This window comes from Antechinus flavipes, chromosome 1 (genome assembly GCF_016432865.1).
Source record: "Antechinus flavipes isolate AdamAnt ecotype Samford, QLD, Australia chromosome 1, AdamAnt_v2, whole genome shotgun sequence".
NCBI classification, from domain to species: domain Eukaryota; kingdom Metazoa; phylum Chordata; class Mammalia; order Dasyuromorphia; family Dasyuridae; genus Antechinus; species Antechinus flavipes.
In genome coordinates, this window is record NC_067398.1 from 557,134,135 (window position 1) to 557,155,416 (window position 21,282).

The following is a 21,282-nucleotide window of genomic DNA, read 5'->3' on the forward strand; positions in this document are numbered from 1 at the left end:
ATATGTGTATGTATATATATAATATACACATATATTACATATATATGAAAAATATATATAATATTATCATTAGATAGACTAGGCATATATATACATGTATATATGAAATGTATATATATATATATGTATATATATATATATATATATAATATTATTATAATTAGATAGACTAGACTCCTAGTTTATCCTCTACTCAGCCGGCAAAGTGATCTTTTCAAAGTATAAATATGAATTTCATAACCTACTCAATAAACTCCATTGCTTTTCTCTTATATCCACAATCGAATATAAAATCCTCTATTTAGTTTTTAATGACCTTCACAATATTTCTTTCCTTATCTTTCTAGCCTTCTTACCCTTATTCCCTTCTTAACTCTTCATCTCCCAACTCTATACTTTTTCTCTGATTGTCTGGAATACTCACACTCCTCCTCACTTCTGCCCCTTCCCTGCACTACTTTCCACACCCAGTTTAAATTCCACTTTCTACAAGAATTCTTTTCCCATCCTTGCTCATTGTTCCAGCTCCCATCTGCTAGTCCTTTCTTTTAAGATTATCTTTCAGTCACACTCTATCTAAGAACAGAGTTCTTTGCATTTTGTTTTCCCCATTAGTATGATTACTTGAGGGAAAGGGCTCTGTTTTGTTTTGATTTGTTTAACTTTTTGGGTATTTAGTGCCTGATGCAAAGTATTGATTCTTAAATATCACTTCTATGTCTTCATTAGCACATCAGATATTGAAGTGTTAGAGACCTATAAAGTAGTTTCATAGTCAAAAATACTGAAAATGGATTAGAGAAACAGGGATAAATATGTTCCATTTTTACCAATTTTAATGCCCATTTGCTGTCCACTTTCTGGTTTTACCTATGAGTATTCTTATGATTGTGTGCTTTGGGTCCCATAGTAAGCTTCCTACAAAGTCTTAATAATTTTTAATAATGTTGTAATTAATATTTTGCCATAATTCTAAAAATGTGTAATATTGAGCTAAGGTTATTGGACATATGTCCTTTTTTAAAAGAACAACAGTTAATAATTATATTTTTAAGAGTGTGATTCTTAGTACTCTCTAATATTTTGAGTATCCCTTTACCAATATCACCATAAACATAAAGGGGACCACATAAGACTGAAACTCTCTCTATTTTTCTCTTTCAGTCATTATCAAGGCCAAAATAGTTTCTTGATTTGGCAAGCATTTAATTAGTTTCTCTGTATTTAACTGGATGTTTCTTTGAACAATAGGTTAAATCTATTATAAGAATCATATTGGAATTCTCTCTAGAGTGGTAGAAACTGCTGCAGTTTATGATTAGCTGCTATAGCTTTTGAAGTCATCTCTATGTCACACAAAAGCATTGGGAAAAGGCTTGATTAAAAGACAACTTGCAGTTGAAAGAAGGAAAGAAAGAGTGTTTTCAATTGATTAGCCAGTAATGTACAATAAGAGCTTCTTACCTATTATTTAATTTCTGTGGGAATGATCTTGTACTTAAAAAAGATACTTAACAACAAAATTGATAAGCTAATGCCCAAAGTAAATAGAAAAAAATTACAGAGCAGTTAGTGACTTTTTTGAGTATGTCACCACCAATAACAGTAAAACTACACCTTAGTTATTGAAACAATTGGCAAAAAAGAAATGATGAAATGCTGTGACTTTGAGAGATAATGGGAAAATGGAAATGTACCGTAACACTGAAGTAAAGTTAATGTTTTCCAGATTTTAAAGAAAGGAAATGGAATTTCCCAACTATGAACCCATGACTTTGACTATAATTCCTGATAAAATTGTTGAATATATTTTTAAAGTGATGGATAGTAAACAAATATAAAATGATGTGATAATCACAAGTTCACTTGCCATCCCCACAAGAAAGTCAGTTTTTAAAAGAGGATTACCCCACCAATAAACCAAGAGTGCTATAAACATAGTTTCTGTCAAAGCAAAAAAAAAAGCATTTGACAATATTTCTCTTATTTTTCTTGGGAAACAAATGGAAAGAGATAAACTAGATTATTATAATATTTAATGAATTAAAAACTAATTGAATGACTACAATCAAAGCAATCATTGTCATTTCAATGTCAACTTAAAAGGACGTTTTTAGAAAAATGTTGTACATGTCTAAAATCAGCCCTGTGATATTTAATATTTTGTCACTGAATTGGGAGACAATGCCATTTCATTGATAGAGAACTAAATTTATGGTTAGAAATGGAAATATGGTTAGAAAAAAATACTCCAGTGCAAATTATTACCCTGATATATACATACGGTGTCCCAAAGTCTTAGTGCAGTTTTAGGCTTTAATAGATTATAATATTGGCTATGGGACCATGGGCAAGTAATTTTACCTTTTATTATAGCTGATAACTCTATTAAGACAACAAATTGTATGATTATAAGATTGTTTTTGTAATTGACATTGTTGGGTTTTTTCCCCCAATTTGTTTCTTATTTCAATCATTTTAGGTCTGTAATGTTCTTTCTAAAATGTAATATTCTCTATTGAGGTTTTCTTGGGGTCTCTGGAGCAGCCTTTGTTTCAATTCAGTAATCACCACATGAGTAGCCAGGGGTTAAAGTCCAATTCCTTATTGTCTCCTTCAAAGTCTTATCTCCTTCACTTGGGGTTGGCTAGTTTTCTGGGGGGCTTTTGGAGTCTTGATTTCAGTGGAGAAGCAAAGGAGGAGACCCTACCACCAAGGTGTGTGAGATGAGGTGAATCTCTCTGAGTCCAAGAGTTTGTGTTCTAGCCTTCAGCCTCCAGCTTTCTATCTGCTTGTCTCTGAATCTCTGAATCTCCCTGGCTGAGATTTCTAGCTTATATACTATACATTGAGTACAAACCAATCATTATCTCACTAGGAAACCATTATTTGTTGTAGGTTGTAGGTCAACGCTAAACCAGATTTAACCATTGTCTCCTCAATTCCACTTGGTACCTTATTCAAGTTCTGGCCCATAATATCTCCTTGTAGAATTAAATCAATCATACTGAACCATGCTAAATTAGATAATAATTATCTTTATCAATACCACTGACTTAGTACCTTGTAAGAATCTTTTGTTTCATGTTCAGAGTTCTGGCCCATAATACAGATTACATGAAGAAAAACAAAAGGCCACATAAAGCAAGCAAAAATTAGTTGTAAGCAGGCAAATCACATTGATGGCCTTTTTTTTCTCCTTTTCCATAGATAGAGGGAATAGCCAAGGCATCCTAACATTTCAGGAGGATTAGAAATCTCTTTATTCGGTTCTTCCGGTTAAGATGGCGGAGAGGAGGCACACAGCTGCATAAGCTCCACGCTTTCTCTCACTATCCATTTCATTACAAGCCTCTGAATTAATGCTTGACTGAAAAAAAAACCCACAAATAATTACCAAGAGAAGCCATCCTTGAGATTCGCCAAGAAAGGTCTGTCTTTACTGGAGGGCTGGGACGGTTTTAGATCGGGCGCAGGCCGAGAGCAGCGGCAGTGAGAGCACGGGAGCAGACTGGAGAGGGGGTGGGGAGTGATTGCAGCCGTCTCTGCGGGGAGAGCTTCGCTACAGGACTGGATACTTTGCTCCGGCAGCAAGTCAGCAGCCCAGCAGAGAAGCTAAAAACACCGGGGCTGAAGAATACAACCCCAAACAGCTGGAGTCTCTCGGGACCTGGCCGCCCTCCCCCCTTTCCTCCCCACAGTGACTCAGCACGCTCTGGGCTCAGGCGCACACAGTCCTGCTAGTGCCTCACTGCTGCCCCCCGCAGTCTGTAGAGGAAGCTCGATAACACACCCAGCCCCTCCCCCAAAGAAAGACTCCAGTTTTTTCTGTTTTTCTTTGCTAGTTTGTCTTTGATTATTAGACAGAATGAGCAAGAAACTGAAGAGGACTTTAACCCTTGACAGCTTCTATACAGATAGAGAGCAGACTCTAAATCCTGAGGAAACTAAAAACAGACAGTCCCCAGGTGAATCCCCAAAGGAGGAGATCATCTGTTCCTCAGCACAGATGAACCTCATAGAAGTGATTAAAAAGGCTCTCACAAGGGAGCTAGAAGAAAAATGGGAAAAGCAGAGTGAAGCTTGGCAAAAGGAGAGGGAAGCTTGGGAAAAGGAGAGGGAGGCTTGGCAAAAGAGCCTGGAGAAGTCAGTTAAAGAGAGAGTGGATAAAGAAGTAAAATCCTTGAAAAATAGGATTGGTGAACTGGAAAACAAAATTGGCGAAATGGAAAAAAATTCCACAGAACAAAAGAACTCAATGGGACAATTAGAAAAAGATTTTTAAAAAGTGAGTGAAGAAAATACTTCACTGAAAATCAGAATTGAACAAGTGGAATTGAATGACTCAAGGAGACAAGAAGATTCAGTCAAGCAAATCCAAAAAAATCAAACAATGGAAAAAATGTGAAATACCTTCTGGGGAAGACAACAGACCTGGAAAACAGATCCAGGAGAGACAATCTGAGAATCATTGGACTCCCAGAAAAGAATGAAGAAAAAAAGAGCCTGGACACTATTTTCCAGGAAATTATCAAAGAGAACTGCCCAGAAGTCATAGAAACAGAGGAAAAAATAAACATTGAAAGGATTCATCGATCACCCACTGAAAGGGATCCTAAAATCAAAACACCAAGGAATATAGTGGCCAAATGCAGAACCCTCAGATGAAGGAAAAAATATTGCAAGCGGCTAGAAAAACCCAATTCAAGTATCAAGGAGCCACAATAAGGATCACATAGGATCTGGCAGCATCCACATTAAAAGATCGAAGGGCCTGGAATATGATATTCCGAAAGGCTAAGGAACTTGGTATGCAACCAAAAATAACTTACTCAGCGAGAATGAGCATCTTTTTCCAGGGAAGAAGATGGACATTCAACGAAGTAAGCGAATTTCATCTATTTCTGATGAAAAAGCCAGAACTTAACAAAAAGTTTGATCTACAAATATAGAACTCAAGAGAAATCTAAAAAGGTAAAGATTAATCTTGGGAACTATATTTTGACTATATGGATGTATAAAGAATACATGTATACCTTGTTCTAGAAATTGATGTGGAAAGGACATTGTACCAGAAAAAGGGTAAAGTGGGGGTAGTACATCTCATGAAGAGGCATAGGAAACCTATTATATCTGAGAGAAAGAATGGAGGGGGATGAATATAGTGGGTATCTTACTACCTTCAGAATTGGCTTTAAGTGAAAAATCTTAAGACATATTCAATCTATGGTGAAACTTCTCCCATCTCATTGAAAAGTGAGAAGGGAAAAGTGAAAAGGGAAGGAATAAGCTAAGCGGAAGGGAATACGGAAACTGGGAGGGAAAGGGGTAAGATAGGGGGAGGAACTCTAAGGCGGGGGGAGGGATACTAAAAAGGGAAGGCTGTGAGAAGCAAGTGGTGCTCACAAGCTTAATACTGGAAAGGGGAGAAAGGGGAAAGAAGGGAGAAAAGCATAAACCGGGGTTAACAAGATGGCAAGTAATACAGAATTGGTCATTCTAACCATAAACGTGAACGGGGTAAACTCCCCCATAAAGAGGAAGCGGTTAGCAGAATGGATTAAAAGCCAGAATCCTACAATATGTTGTTTACAGGAAACACACCTGAAGCGGGGAGATACATGCAGGTTAAAGGTAAAAGGTTGGAGCAAAATCTACTATGCTTCAGGTGAAGTCAAAAAAGCAGGGGTAGCCATCCTGATCTCAGATCAAGCAAAAATTGATCTAATTAAAAGAGATAAGGAAGGGCACTATATCTTGCTAAAGGGTAGCATGGATAATGAAGCACTATCTATATTAAACATATATGCACCAAGTGGGGTAGCATCTAAATTCTTAAAAGAGAAATTAAGAGAGCTGCAAGAAGAAATAGACAGTAAAACTATAATAGTGGGAGATCTTAACCTTGCACTCTCAGAATTAGACAAATCAAACCACAAAATAAATAAGAAAGAAGTCAAAGAGGTAAATAGAATACTAGAAAAGTTAGATATGATAGATCTCTGGAGAAAATGTAATGGAGACAGAAAGGAATACACTTTCTTTTCAGCAGTTCATGAAACCTATACAAAAATTGACGATATATTAGGACATAAAAACCTCAAACTCAAATGCAGTAAGGCAGAAATAGTAAATGCATCCTTTTCAGACCACGATGCAATGAAAATTACATTCAACAAAAAACCAGGGGGAAGTAGACCAAAAAATAATTGGAAACTAAATAATCTCATACTAAAGAATGATTGGGTGAAACAGCAAATCATAGACATAATTAATAACTTCACCCAAGAAAACGATAATAATGAGACATCATACCAAAATGTATGGGATGCAGCCAAAGCGGTAATAAGGGGAAATTTCATATCTCTAGAGGCCTATTTGTATAAAATAGAGAAAGAGAAGGTCAATGAATTGGGTTTGCAATTAAAAATGCTAGAAAAGGAACAAATTAAAAACCCCCAGTCAAACACTAAACTTGAAATTCTAAAAGTAAAAGGTGAGATCAATAAAATTGAAAGTAAAAAAACTATTGAATTGATTAATAAAACTAAGAGTTGGTTCTATGAAAAAACCAACAAAATAGACAAACCCTTAGTAAATCTGATTAAAAAAAGGAAAGAGGAAAATCAAATTGTTAGTCTTAAAAATGAAAAGGGAGAACTCACCACTAACGAAGAGGAAATTAGAGCAATAATTAGGAGTTACTTTGCCCAACTTTATGCCAATAAATTCGACAACTTAAATGAAATAGAAAAATACCTCCAAAAATACAGCTTGCCCAAACTAACAGAGGAAGAAGTAAATATCCTAAACAGTCCCATCTCAGAAAAAGAAATAGAACAAACTATCAATCAACTCCCTAAGAAAAAATCCCCAGGACCAGATGGATTTACATGTGAATTCTACCAAACATTTAAAGAACAATTAACTCCAATGTTATATAAACTATTTGAAAAAATAGGGATTGAAGGAGTCCTACCAAACTCCTTTTATGACACAGATATGGTACTGATACCTAAACCAGGTAGGCTGAAAACAGAGAAAGAAAATTATAGACCAATCTCCCTAATGAATATTGATGCTAAAATCTTAAATAAAATATTAGCAAAAAGATTACAGAAAATTGTCACCAGGATAATACACTATGACCAAGTAGGATTTATACCAGGAATGCAGGGCTGGTTCAATATTAGGAAAACTATTAGCATAATTGACTATATCAATAACCAAACAAACAAAAACCATATGATCATCTCAATAGATGCAGAAAAAGCATTTGATAAAATCCAACATCCATTCCTAATAAAAACACTTGAGAGCATAGGAATAAATGGATTTTTCCTTAAAATAGTCAGGAGCAAATATTTAAAACCATCAGTAAGCATCATATGCAATGGGGAAAAACTGGAACCTTTCCCAGTAAGATCTGGAGTGAAACAAGGTTGCCCTCTATCACCATTATTATTTAATATCGTATTAGAAACATTAGCCTCAGCAATAAGAGTTGAGAAAGATATTAAAGGAATTAGAGTAGGCAATGAGGAAACCAAACTATCACTCTTTGCAGATGATATGATGGTATACCTAGAGAACCCCAGAGATTCTACTAAAAAGCTATTAGAAATAATTCATAATTTTAGCAAAGTAGCTGGCTACAAAATAAATCCCCATAAATCTTCAGCATTTTTATACATCTCCAACAAAACCCAACAGCAAGAGATACAAAGAGAAATTCCATTCAGAATAACTGTTGATACCATAAAATATTTGGGAATCTATCTACCAAAGGAAAGTCAGGAATTATATGAGCAAAATTATAAAAAAGTCTCCACACAAATAAAGTCAGACTTAAATAATTGGAAAAATATTAAGTGCTCTTGGATCGGCCGAGCGAACATAATAAAGATGATAATACTCCCTAAACTAATCTATTTATTTAGTGCTATACCAATCAGACTTCCAAGAAAATATTTTAATGATCTAGAAAAAATAACAACAAAATTCATATGGAACAATAAAAAGTCGAGAATCTCAAGGGAATTAATGAAAAAAAAAAAATCAAATGAAGGTGGCCTAGCTGTACCTGATCTAAAATTATATTATAAAGCAGCAGTCACCAAAACCATTTGGTATTGGCTAAGAAATAGATTAGTGGATCAGTGGAAAAGGTTAGGTTCACAAGACAGAATAGTCAACTATAGCAATCTAGTGTTTGACAAACCCAAAGCCCCTAACTTCTGGGAAAAGAATTCATTATTTGATAAAAACTGCTGGGATAATTGGAAATTAGTATGGCAGAAATTAGGCATGGACCCACACTTAACACCATATACCAAGATAAGATCAAAATGGGTCCATGACCTAGGCATAAAGAATGAGATTATAAATAAATTAGAGGAACATAGAATAGTTTATCTCTCAGACTTGTGGAGGAGAAAGAAATTTGTGACCAAAGATGAACTAGAGACCATGACTGATCACAAAATAGAAAATTTTGATTACATCAAATTAAAAAGCCTTTGTACAAACAAAACTAATGCAAACAAGATTAGAAGGGAAGCAACAAACTGGGAAAACATTTTCACAGTTAAAGGTTCTGATAAAGGCCTCATTTCTAAAATATATAGAGAACTGACTCAAATTTATAAGAAATCAAGCCATTCTCCAAATGATAAATGGTCAAAGGATATGAACAGACAATTTTCAGAGGATGAAATTGAAACTATTACCACTCATATGAAAGAGTGTTCCAAATCATTATTGATCAGAGAAATGCAAATTAAGACAACTCTGAGATACCACTACACACCTGTCAGATTGGCTAAGATGACAGGAAAAAATAATGATGAATGTTGGAGGGGATGCGGGAAAACTGGGACACTAATGCATTGTTGGTGGAGTTGTGAACGAATCCAACCATTCTGGAGAGCAATCTGGAATTATGCCCAAAAAATTATCAAATTGTGCATACCCTTTGATCCAGCAGTGTTTCTATTGGGCTTATATCCCAAAGAAATACTAAAGAAGGGAAAGGGACCTGTATGTGCCAAAATGTTTGTAGCAGCCCTATTTGTAGTGGCTAGAAACTGGAAAATGAATGGATGCCCATCAATTGGAGAATGGTTGGGTAAATTGTGGTATATGAATATTATGGAATATTATTGTTCTGTAAGAAATGACCAGCAGGATGAATACAGAGAGGACTGGCGAGACTTACATGAACTGATGCTAAGTGAAATGAGCAGAACCAGGAGATCATTATACACTTCAACAACGATATTGTATGAGGACATATTTTGATGGAAGTGGATTTCTTTGACAAAGAAACCTAACTGAGTTTCAATTGATAAATGACGGACAAAAGCAGCTACATCCAAAGAAAGAACACTGGGAAACGAATGTGAACTATCTGCATTTTTGTTTTTCTTCCCAGGTTATTTATACCTTCTGAATCCAATTCTCCCTTTGCAACAAGAGAACTATTCAGTTCTGCAAACATATATTGTATCTAAGATATACTGCAACATATCCAACATATAAAGGACTGCTTGCCATCTAGGGGAGGAGGTGGAGGGAGGGAGGGGAAAAAAATCGGAAAAGAAATGAGTGCAAGGGATAATGTTGTCAATATAAAGTAATCATTAAATAAAAATTTAAAAAAAAAAAAGAAATCTCTTTATTCATAGGGCTCCTTGATGACATTTCCTATAAAGGCCACAAATTCCTAGATGTATGACTGCCCTTGGAAAGTGCTACTGGAGAAATCCCAAATCTTATCTTTACTCCATCCATAACTACTGGTGCCTGGAAATCCCATGTTATAAGTCATATGGCTGATTCTCAATGATGAATCCATCTTCCTATCTGCTCCCTCTTTCTTGGAGTACATTAGCATATGGTCAGTTTTATGTTTTGGAAGAGACACTGAAATGAAAGTGAGAAGATGGTTGATTAAAACACATCAGAAAGTTGCCAAATAAGCACATTTATGACAGCAAGTTCTAAACAAACATATTTTAAAAGAAAGTTTTCATTCTGTAACATTTAGTATTTCCTCTGTTTGCTTTCACAGAGCAAGGTGTGAATAGAATGAAAAAACACTGTTCAAACTATTAAAATAAAAAAGAACAGCATCTGTTTCCAGTCCATCCTATTAGAGTATACTTTTATAGAGATGCCAACCAACTTCAATTTATAGATCTTGGAGTTCAGTAGTTTGACCCTATAACATAAACTTCTTTTAGACAGGTCTATCTAACCCAGGAACAGACAGCAAAGAATGTGATTCTGGATTAAGTGCCTGAGTACAGATTCAGAATGGGAGATTGTGTTGACATTTCGGTGTCAATGATGAAATCTGATAGCTATTGAAAATGTGTAGAAATGGGTTTGTTTACTTCCTATTACTGAAAGAAATAAGAGGATTTATAGCATTCCATTAATCCCAGGGGTTAAAAAATGCTGTTTCTATGGGATCATTGTTATATACATTTAGAGATCATATGATGAGATAATACTGTAATGTAAAGATAATATAATACTGTAGAGTAATGCCAAAAAGAAAGCAAAGAGTTTTGAATGGAATTCTGTAATTTTTGTTTTATAGAAATTTTGTTTCATTTTAAGGACAGCAAAAAGGTGAGAATAGATGTAAGATGAGTGGGAAATAGAAAAAAAATGACAGGAAATTTATGGTCCTGTAGAATAATATTCCACACTGGTGTATTCTTTATAATTATCCTGGCTGTAATGCACCATCCAAAGTTCTTAAATCATCAATAGAACCATTTTCACTATAGAGGATATGAGTTATGATCTTTTGACTCCTTAAATTTTCTTTGACAAAAATGATCTACCTTTCCAACCAACCTGTCTTAGTGATCCATAACAGTTGGTACACTATAGCCATATGGATGTAATAGAAGGCTCCTTAAAAGCTCTCAGTTTGAGCAAAGTGATTCTTACACATTTTTGGAGTCTTGTGGGATTGAATAATGAGATGTCTTCAGTTTGTCTCATTAATAATCTAATCCAGCTGATTTTTCTTCCATACATCAGAATTGATATGTTTATTAACATTATTACTGAGGATTTAAAATATTTTTAAATTATATAAATTTTAGCCCATCAAGTCTTTTTAGTACAATATCCACGTCATTCAGGTACTATTAATTACTACTGAGATTTTGACATTGTTCTAACTTCTTTATATCCCATCATCATAAAACACTGTCATTTGTTATTATGAAATATCATATCTATCCATCTTTTCCTCTTCATTCCTATTGTTACTTCCTTTGACAAAGATATAGTCTTGCCCCACTGGATTTATTAAAGATATTTTATCCATCAGTCCTGTTGCCTGTATTCTCTCCCTCATCTGACATATTATAATCTTCCATGACTGAAGATTAAGCAGATTACTTGAGAATGCTACAAAACTGAAAACTCCATAAGCAACATCTAAACATGAAGAATTGATTGATGTTTACTCATTTGAAAGTAATTTCTCCATTTTCTTCTTTTTAAAAAAAATTAACATTCTTTTGCAATGTTATGAACTTTATGTTTACAAGTATGCAATAAATTCAGTATTACTTTATGTTGATATATAAAGCATATACAAAATTTAAATATTTAAATAATGCAAGAGCAATAAAAAGGAAATATAATGATTGTGTCAGATTGTCTTACAAGAGAAGATTTAGTGTGAAGGACTTTCAAATTTGATACACTAGTAATATGATTCCTTCCGTTTTTTACAAAATCCTAGAGTGAATTTAATTATCCTTCTTAACACATAATCCCAATTATGCATCAACTACTAATTGGACGTCCCAAAATCTTCTATCAATTATCCATCATAAGATTAAAAATGTTAACATGCAAAATCTACATAATTGAAAACTATTAATTTCTAATTGCATTTTACTCACTCCATGTTTTACATATTATCAAAATTTTCAAACAATATTTCTTGAACCTCTACTGTGTTTAAAAAATTAAAGCCAGTATAAAAGCCAGTCTCTGCCTTCAATATACTTAAAAGTTAATTGGAGAGACAAACCATATACTTAATTTGAGACAATAGCAATAAGATGTAACACTTTTGTCACATTGTCTGCTAACCCAGAGTTCTAGATATGCTTCAGAAAAATATTTCATCCTTTGGTTTTGCTAATCCCTATCTGGAAATATGGAGAAAAATATGCATCTCCCAGTATAGTAATAATATTTTCCTACTTCCAAGGATTATGAGTAGCCTGATATTGCCTAAAAAATGTTTATTTGAAAGGAAGAAAATAAATCTGTTATCTTTGAATAAAGAAGTTTCAGTGGTTCTCTATATCTACCATACAATTTATGCATTTCCAGTTCCATATCATTGCCAAGCAGTCTAGCCCTTCCTCACAGGATGGGAGATGTATCTAATCTCCTCAAGCACTTTCTCCCATGAAGTAGAAAGTTAATCACCTCTAAACTTTAATCCTTTTCATTAATTGCCATCTGCACCTACCCTTCTTTCTCTTTCTCTTTTTAAAATGTTTTCCTATTATCCATCCCACCTAACACCCTAAATCCTATTATGTTTTATTGTGGAAATATCTATGACTTGGAATAGTCAGGTAAGGAAATAAGAATCAAGTGAGAAATGAAAGAAAATGTATTTCATTTATTTAATGGAACTATCATTTCGTTAATTTAAGTACTCCCTTAAACAGAATATTCTCTGTGCATGTGACAGGTATTAAAATGAGAAATTTTGACTAGTTTCTTCTACTCACTTTAGTTTCTATACTTGGTAGCAAATGCTTCTCCGAATGATTATGTACTAATCCAGCTTCCACACTGGAGAAATGGAAATGAAAAAAATCTAACAAAACTTATGTGTGCCTAAAAGAAAGCTATTAACTACCATTTATATAGCATTTTTAATAGCTAGCAATTATTTAGTGGTTTAAAGTTTATGAAGAGCTTAACAAATACTCTCATTTAATGTAGAAGATAGTTTTATAGCCTGATAGAGAAGTATAAAAGGGCAGGAGATGGGGAACAAGGTAAGAGAAAGATCAGTAATCTAAATCCAGAATGATATGATAAATGTTTCAGTTATCTCTTAAAATGATTTCTCACCATTCTCTTTTAAATAAGAAGCATCCAATCTCTGACATATGCTAGAGATGTTTCCTCCTTTTCTGTTGTTCTAGTGTGGTTACTGGGCTGTAATATGTTACCTATTATTTCTGTTTTCAAGTCTATACTTTGAGATCTCTGAGTATAGAAATTAATGAAATGGGATGAAAGCATAGCATGGGAATGTTTCCTCATTTCTCAAGAATCAATGATAAGGAAAAAATGGAGGATGTTATCAGTGATCCTATGGATTATTTAAGACCACAGCGGTCACTCCAGGAATCAGTTAAAATATCAATTGAGATAATCAATAGCTTCAGTAAAGTTTCAGTTTACAAGATAAATCCCCCGGAATAATTATAATTATCTAAAATAACAAAACACAACAAGCAAAAATAGAAAGGCAAATCTCATTCTAAGACATTCTAAACAACCCCAAAATGCATACAATATCTGGTAATCAATCTCAGTGCTCATTACTAGTCCATGAGAATATCATAAAAATGACAGTAGCACCAAAATTAAATTTACTTTTAATACTTTAACAAGAGGATACTTAGTAGAACTTGATGAAATTATAATAAATTCATTAAAAAATAAAATATCTGGAATAATAATGGAAATAATGAAAGTAAGTAGAGATAAAAAGGGAATTTTATTTCCAGGCTTCAAACAATATCATAAATCAGTTGTCATCAAAAACATCTAGTATTGAGAAAGAGAGAGAAAGAAAGAGAAAGAACTAGACAAAGACTCAGAAACAATAGAATGAAATAATCCAGTGTTTGATAAAGTAGAAAATATGTTACCTAGGGAAAAACTCCCTATTTAATAAAAATTGATGGAAAAGCTAGAAAGCAAACTGAAAGAAATTAGCCTTATAACAACTTCTTATATAATATACAGTACTCACCAAACATTCTAAATTGACATGTTAATATTAATAGACCTTAATATTAAAGCTCACACTTTTCAAACATTAGGAAAGAAAGGGATTATGTACCTTTCACAGTTATGAGAAAGTGACTTATTTTTAAGCAAACAATAGTTAAATACAATTACAAAAGATAAAATATTTAACTTTGATGACTTGAAACAAAAGAGGTTTTGCACAAATAGTATTAATGAATCCAGCATTAAAAGAAAAGTGATTGAATTAGAAAAAATCTTTTTATCAAATTTCTCTAATAAAGTTAATATATATGCATATATATACTTATATATGGCTAATACATGTTATGTAAGTACATGTGTATGCCTACGTGTATGACTAATAGTCAATTTCCCAGAAAATAAATGGTCAAAGGATGTGAACAAAAAGTTCTCAAAGGAAGAAGCACAAAATAGTCACAGTCACATGAAAAAATGTCCAGATCATTAAAGAAAAGAGCAATATTCATCTTGAATTGTGTGCAGAAAGTTGGATATGTGGGAGGACACAGGGATCAGTCTATCTTACTTATCCAATTTCAATTCCTGAGGTTTAACTTCACATCCTCCAAAATTGGCAAAAATTTTCCCCTCACCATGACAATGTTGGAAAGCTTGTGGCAAGATAGGTATATTAAAAATATATTGTTAGTAGAATTGTGAAATTGTATAACCATTTTTTAAATCAATTTGAATTTTTTCAAATTAAGTGACTAAAATCCCCATACCCTTTGAACCAGAAACACTGTTACTGGGCTTATGTCCTATGGAAGATATTGATAAGAAAAAAATTTTCATATGAGTCAAAATATTTATAATAGCACTTTTAGTAATGTCTAAGTATTAAAAATAAAAAACAGTGTGCAGAAATTGGGGTAAGCTGATTAAGTAAATTGCGATACATGAATTTAATGAATATTATTTCCTTTTTTAAATATTTCATTTTTTAACAGGACTACTGATAGACAGTCTGGTATAATGGGTAGAAAATTGGCATCAATCTTGGGAAGACACGGCTTTAAATCCTGCATATCATACAATGACTGTTCAACCCTGAGCAAATCACTTTACCTCTCAGTGCACCCAGGGAATATTCAAAGACTCTAAATTACAGGATAGGTGTTAATCTGCTCAGTGAAAGTAGTTACTTAGTTGAAGTTCCCTACTGGGATAAAATAATATCTCATTTTCCTGGCAATACTGTAGGAACAGCTATGTGAATGATCCAGTAGATAATTGAGAAAAAAAAAAAATTAGTGGGCATAAGTTAATGATGAATAAAAGCTGGAGAGAGAAGGAAAGAGATTGAAGCATGAAGAAAGATAGACATGTTGTTGACACATTTGCTAGATCGTAGTGAGGACATTTGGTAAGAACTTGAAGAATCTCTAATAGTAAAAGATGAGGTGAGAAAGATTAGTGATGGTCTTTACTTTTGTTACAAGGTTAATGGAACCTTCCTTTATTACACAGAGAAAAAATAAAGCATGGATGCTTTCTACGAACTAGGCAGTAAATTACTGTAGTCAGAGTCATAGAATTTCTGTGTTAGAAGTGCCTTTTTTAGAGAATCTTATCTAGCCTCTCCCTTTCTCCCAAACTCATTGATCCCTCTTTAGAGGAAATGAGGCAGCAGAATTGAGATCATGTCTCATCATAATTGATTGCTCAAATCCCCAGTCTGCTACATCTGTTGTGATATCAAACATCCCAAAAGATATTCTACTGCTTCCATTGCAGTTAGTGATCAAAAAAAAAAAAAAAAAAAAAAAAGTATGCTGATAAACCTGTAACCATGCCTTGCATAGAGTAAGAACTTTTTAAAGACTTGCTTTTGAGAAGCATAAAAAAGACATTCCATTAACCTTAGAGGTGCTTAAAAGGGAGATAATCAAATTATCGAGCAAGCATCACAATATAACACTTCCTTGAGGCCAATAGCACCATTCACTGGCAGAATGCCTAACAAATTTTGAATATTTTCTTACACCCAGAGGGTAACCACTCTTGGCAATATAGCACAGCTTCTTGAAGCCAAGAATTCCACAGGAATTGTTTCTTCTCATTCAAGAAAGGAAAAAAAAATTTTTAAATAGCAGCAGAGAACATAGGTATAACAGGTCATCAGCCTCTACATACCTAGCAGGGAACCCTTAATCATCAGGGCCACTTGGAGAAACAAATCTTTTTGGAAAGATAATCATTGCTTGGAAGTCATGTTATGAAACTATTCCCTTTGTGTGAGAACTTCAATAATTTAGCACCTGTTTTAGAAATCCAGAGAATTATCTCCTGCATTTTTTCCCTTGTGTAGAGAATGTGTACATCTTTTCTACTTCTTTCCATGCAGTAAGAACTTTTAAAAGATAAATAAATAGGGTAAGATTAAACAAAGTATAGCCAAAAAAGCAATGATCATTTTCTGAATTATGTACTTGTTTGTTTGGCTCCATCTTTGCATTTTCCCAAATACTTGGACTGTTTCTCATTTTTTTGTCAAAATAGAAGGCTGATAAACAGAGGCAACTTAGGCATCAATTTCCTTTTAACTACTTTTATTCTAAATATGCAGTTTCCCAAGACTTTTCATTTGTTAAAAAATAAATACTCATCTGGAATTGTGTGTGTGTGTGTGTGGGGGGGGTATTGGGGAGCACGTAGGAATCAGACTATGTTACTTTTTCAACAGCTTCTTGAGCAGTAATTTTTATTTGCCACTGGTAATGACTCTTAGCAACAAAAGACTTAAATTTTGCTCTTTGGATTTATGTCAAGTAGGCAGATGATCATAGATAAATAAGCATAAGAAATAGAGAATTTCAGAGGTAGGAAGGATGTAAGAAGTAATCTGGTTCAGTCTATACCTGAATAATAATCTCTTCTACAAAATACCTAGTAAGTTTTTATCCAGTATTTACTTTAAGCTTTCTAGTAGGTCTGAAAGAGCTGAGTTGGAATATTCACTCAAACACTAATTACAAATATCAGCAAGTCTCTGAAGCCTCATTTCCCACTTTTATAAATTGTCATTGCTTAGTGTGCCTTTTTCAAAGTTAAATACCCAATATATTCTTCAACTTATTTTTAAGAAATTGTGCAACAATTTTTATTACAATCATCCCTTACAAGGTCTGTTTTGTACATTCCTATATTCATATATATACCAGGCTTGTATGAGATTTTTTTTTAAAATCAGGATCCATTTGAATGTTTAAATAAAATCATAGTATTATAGAATTTAAAGGGATTTGGAGATTCAATTCATTACATACTTGTTGAATGATGACTTTACATATGTCTGCATGCTGTACACTAGGGATACAAAAATGACATCATATACAGCCTCTAAGCTCAAGGAATTTGTAGACTAGAATGAGAGATAAGACATATACACAAATTATTTTAATATAAATTAGACAATGAGTAAAAAAGAAATTGACATGTGTATCACTATGAGAAATGTAAGGAAGAAGAGATTATTTTTATCTTGGAAGATCAGGGAAAATTTCATAGAGAATATTGTACCTGAATTGAGCCTTAAAGGTATGAAGGAAAGTCGGTTTAAACCTAAAATATGGATATGAGAAAGATCAGCTTGAAAATTGGCACAGTCAGTAATTTGGTTTATCTGGAATCTAAATTCTATTGTAAAATAAAATTTTAAAGCCACCCCACACTACAGACAGATTTTAGCAAGCCCTAAATGCTAGGCTACAGAATTTATCTTATATTAGTAGGCCATTAAGAAGCATTAAAGTTTTGTTTTTGTTTTGTTTTCTAATAGAATTACATGATTAGATTGATCCATTTGGAAAATTAATTAGGTAGGAAGACCAATTAGGATGCTATTAAAATAGGACAAAACAAAAGTAATGAGAATTTGAATCAGGGTAGTAGAAATGTTTTGGAACTAAAAACAATGTAATATAGTGGGAAAATTTCCTAAGAGAGATCTAAATATAAATGATTCCTCTGAAACTTACTATCTTTGTGGCCTTACCCAAGGGGCTGATTTTCTTGAATCTTAATTTCTTCATCTGTAATATTTGGATACTAAAACCTATAGTTTTAAATTAAATCTCACAGGATTGTGAGAATCAAATGAGAACCATTTTATAAAGTGTTTTGAAGAAAATCAATGATATATATAACCTAATATTAATAAAGGGAGTATTAAAAGATATTTCAGAAATAGAATCAAAAATTATTTTACATATTTATTTCTTTAGATTCCTACTACATTAAAATGAGCATCAGAAGTCTTTGGATCACTGGATAGATTGCTTAGAGAGAATTTATGGAAAGATTTGGACAAACATTTTATATTCTTAGATATATATGGATTCTGACCTCTGTTTCTGAAAGAAGAACTCTCATAGATAACACTAATATTCATGTAAGTTATTCATCTAAGGCAAAATATCTTCAAAAGATTTTTAAAAACAGTATGTTAGATTAAACCAGCAAATTCAACACAGTTCAATCCATTTCAATCCAAGAAGTACCAATTAACTCACTGTGCTGGGCAAGTTCCTGTGCTAGACTTGAGGGCTAATTTTTACCTCAGTTTAATTCAAATCAACAAAAGTTTAACATAGTAATCTATGTGTCTAAAAATAATTATTAGCCTCAATGAGTTTAAATTCTTCTGGTTTTACATAGAATATCTGTTCAAATAACTAAATACTAAATATGTGTTGGAGTTAGGTTTTTCATTTTTGTTTTTACCAGACTTATGATTTTTGTTAATATAGTTACTTCTCAAAGAGGAAGCCCCTCCTATTAATGGAGATCATCCATTGCTCTATAATTTGCAGTTTTAATAGAGTTGCTAGGAGCACTAAGCATTTAGATTATTTTTTAAGGGTCATGTAGACAGCATGTGTCAGAGTTAGGACTTGAATGAAAGTTTTCTTTTTATCACAGTGAGAGTCATTGAACCAAGTCATCAATTGCCACCAACATACTTAAATAAAACCTATGTTTGAATATCTTAATCATGGTAGAATACATATCAATTAGTCAATGACTTTAAGTGACAAAAATCCTTGAAAGTCTTTTCTGAACTAACTGAACTGAATTATGTATTTGGATTGGTTTAAGAAACTTTCTCATATTCTAAGTATCAAATAATGAGTCATATTAGAAATGAATGATTTGAACATCTCATAGCTTAATGTGGAAGTCTTTTAGGCAATTTCTGAAGAAATAATTGTTGGGAGTTGAAGGAAATGGAGAGAGTATATCAGCTTTAGCCTTAGTCTCAGTCTCCTCATGTCCTCTTTGACCAAAAGAATACCTCATAAATTTCAGAGGATTAAAAGATTTAGATTTTTTTTCTTCTGTGTCCCATCACGGACGTTTTTATGATAACATTTTTATGAATAATTTCATTGGAATGGCAGGTTTGGAAACCAAATTGCAAGGGGTTGAAAAGAAAATGGAAGTAAGAAATTAAAGGTTGATAGTGGCTTTACCTCCCACTCCACTATAAAATTTTGGTTATAAAAGGAAGGATTGTAACTTGAGGTCAATGCAGAATAGTGACGTTTTCTTTTTTATTATTGTTTATTTTATTTAGGATAATAAAGATCCAGGTAGACTTATAGGTTATAAGAAAAAGTCAATAAATAAAGAGAATATGGAAACTACCAAAGAATTTTATATTTTACTTGAGAATGCATTTACCTTTTTTTAAATTTTATTTTATTTTTCATTTATGGAATGGAATAAGCATTTCCATAACATAGAATATTTTTAAAATATGATTATACCTGAAATTGCCAATCTACTACTACTTGCTATGCCTTTTAAATATGATACAAAGTTGTCATGTAATTTAATTTTTTTCTTCCCTCTTTTTCATTCCTGCCCAGGTGATGGAATGACCACCATCAGACACATTTGCAATTACATCTCTGTAATGTAATTTGAGATGGTAAGAGAGAGCATTAACAGATAAAGTCAAGGTCATTAAAGTTTTGTTCCTCTGGTACTCTTTAGAAGAAGATGATAAACAAAATAGCAGACTAGAAAAAACAATCATCTGAATTCTCTCAACATTCTCCTCAAAATAACTTTAAAATAATATCTCAAAACCAATTCCGGAGTGGTGGAGCCAAGAGAAGGTCAAGGCATGTAATAGAATCAATAGGTAATACAATCTATCTTACCCAATGGAAGAATAAGAGGAGAAAGTGACTGGAGATATGGGGATAAGAGGATAAAAAGGGAGGATAGATCAAAGAAGTCAGTGGTCAGAAGCAAAACAAACGAGAGGAGGAATAGGATTAAAAGAGAAGAATAAAAAGTAAAATAACAATAATAATAATAGAGTGGAGGAAACTACAGTTAGTAGTCATAGCTGTGAATGTAAATGGGATGAATTCACTCATAAAACATAAATGAATAACAATATAGATTAGAAATCAGAATCCAACAATGTATTTTTTACAATAGATACACATGAAACAGAAAGATACAAAGTTAAAATAAAGAGTAAAATCTATCATGTTTTAGCTGATAAAAAAGGGGAGTAGTAATCAGCATCTCAGACAAAACAAAAGCAAAATTGGTCTAATTAAAAGGGATAAAGAGGAAACCACATCTTGCTAGCCAAAACACTAAATGTAAAACACCCAAATTCTTAAAGAAAAAATGTACATGAATTACAGGAGAAAGTAGTAAAAATCATACTCAACTTTCCCCTACAAAACCTAGACAAATCTAACCATAATTATAAATAACAAAGAAGTCAAGAAGGTAAATAAAGCCACAAAAAGGGTAGGTGTAATGAAGCTCCAGAGAAAACTGAGTGAAATGAAAAGACAAATACCTTTATTTCAGCTGTATATGGTACCTTTGCAAAAATTGAGCATAGAAACCTCACAACCAAATACTAGACAGCAAAAATATTAAATGTGCTCATTTCTGAACATAATATAATAAAAATTATATTAATAAAGAATTGAGGAAGCAGAGATGAAAGATAATTGGAAACTAAATAATCCAATCCTAAAGAATTAGTGCATCAAGGAACAAATCTTAGAAGAAATTAATGACTTCATTAAAGAGAATAACAGCAATAACAGCAATATGACACCATTCCAAAACTTGTGAGATATAGTATAAACAATATTTAGAGGAAAATTTACATCTCCAGATGCTTACATTGATAAAAGAGAGCAGATCAGTGAATTGGACATGCATCTAATATTT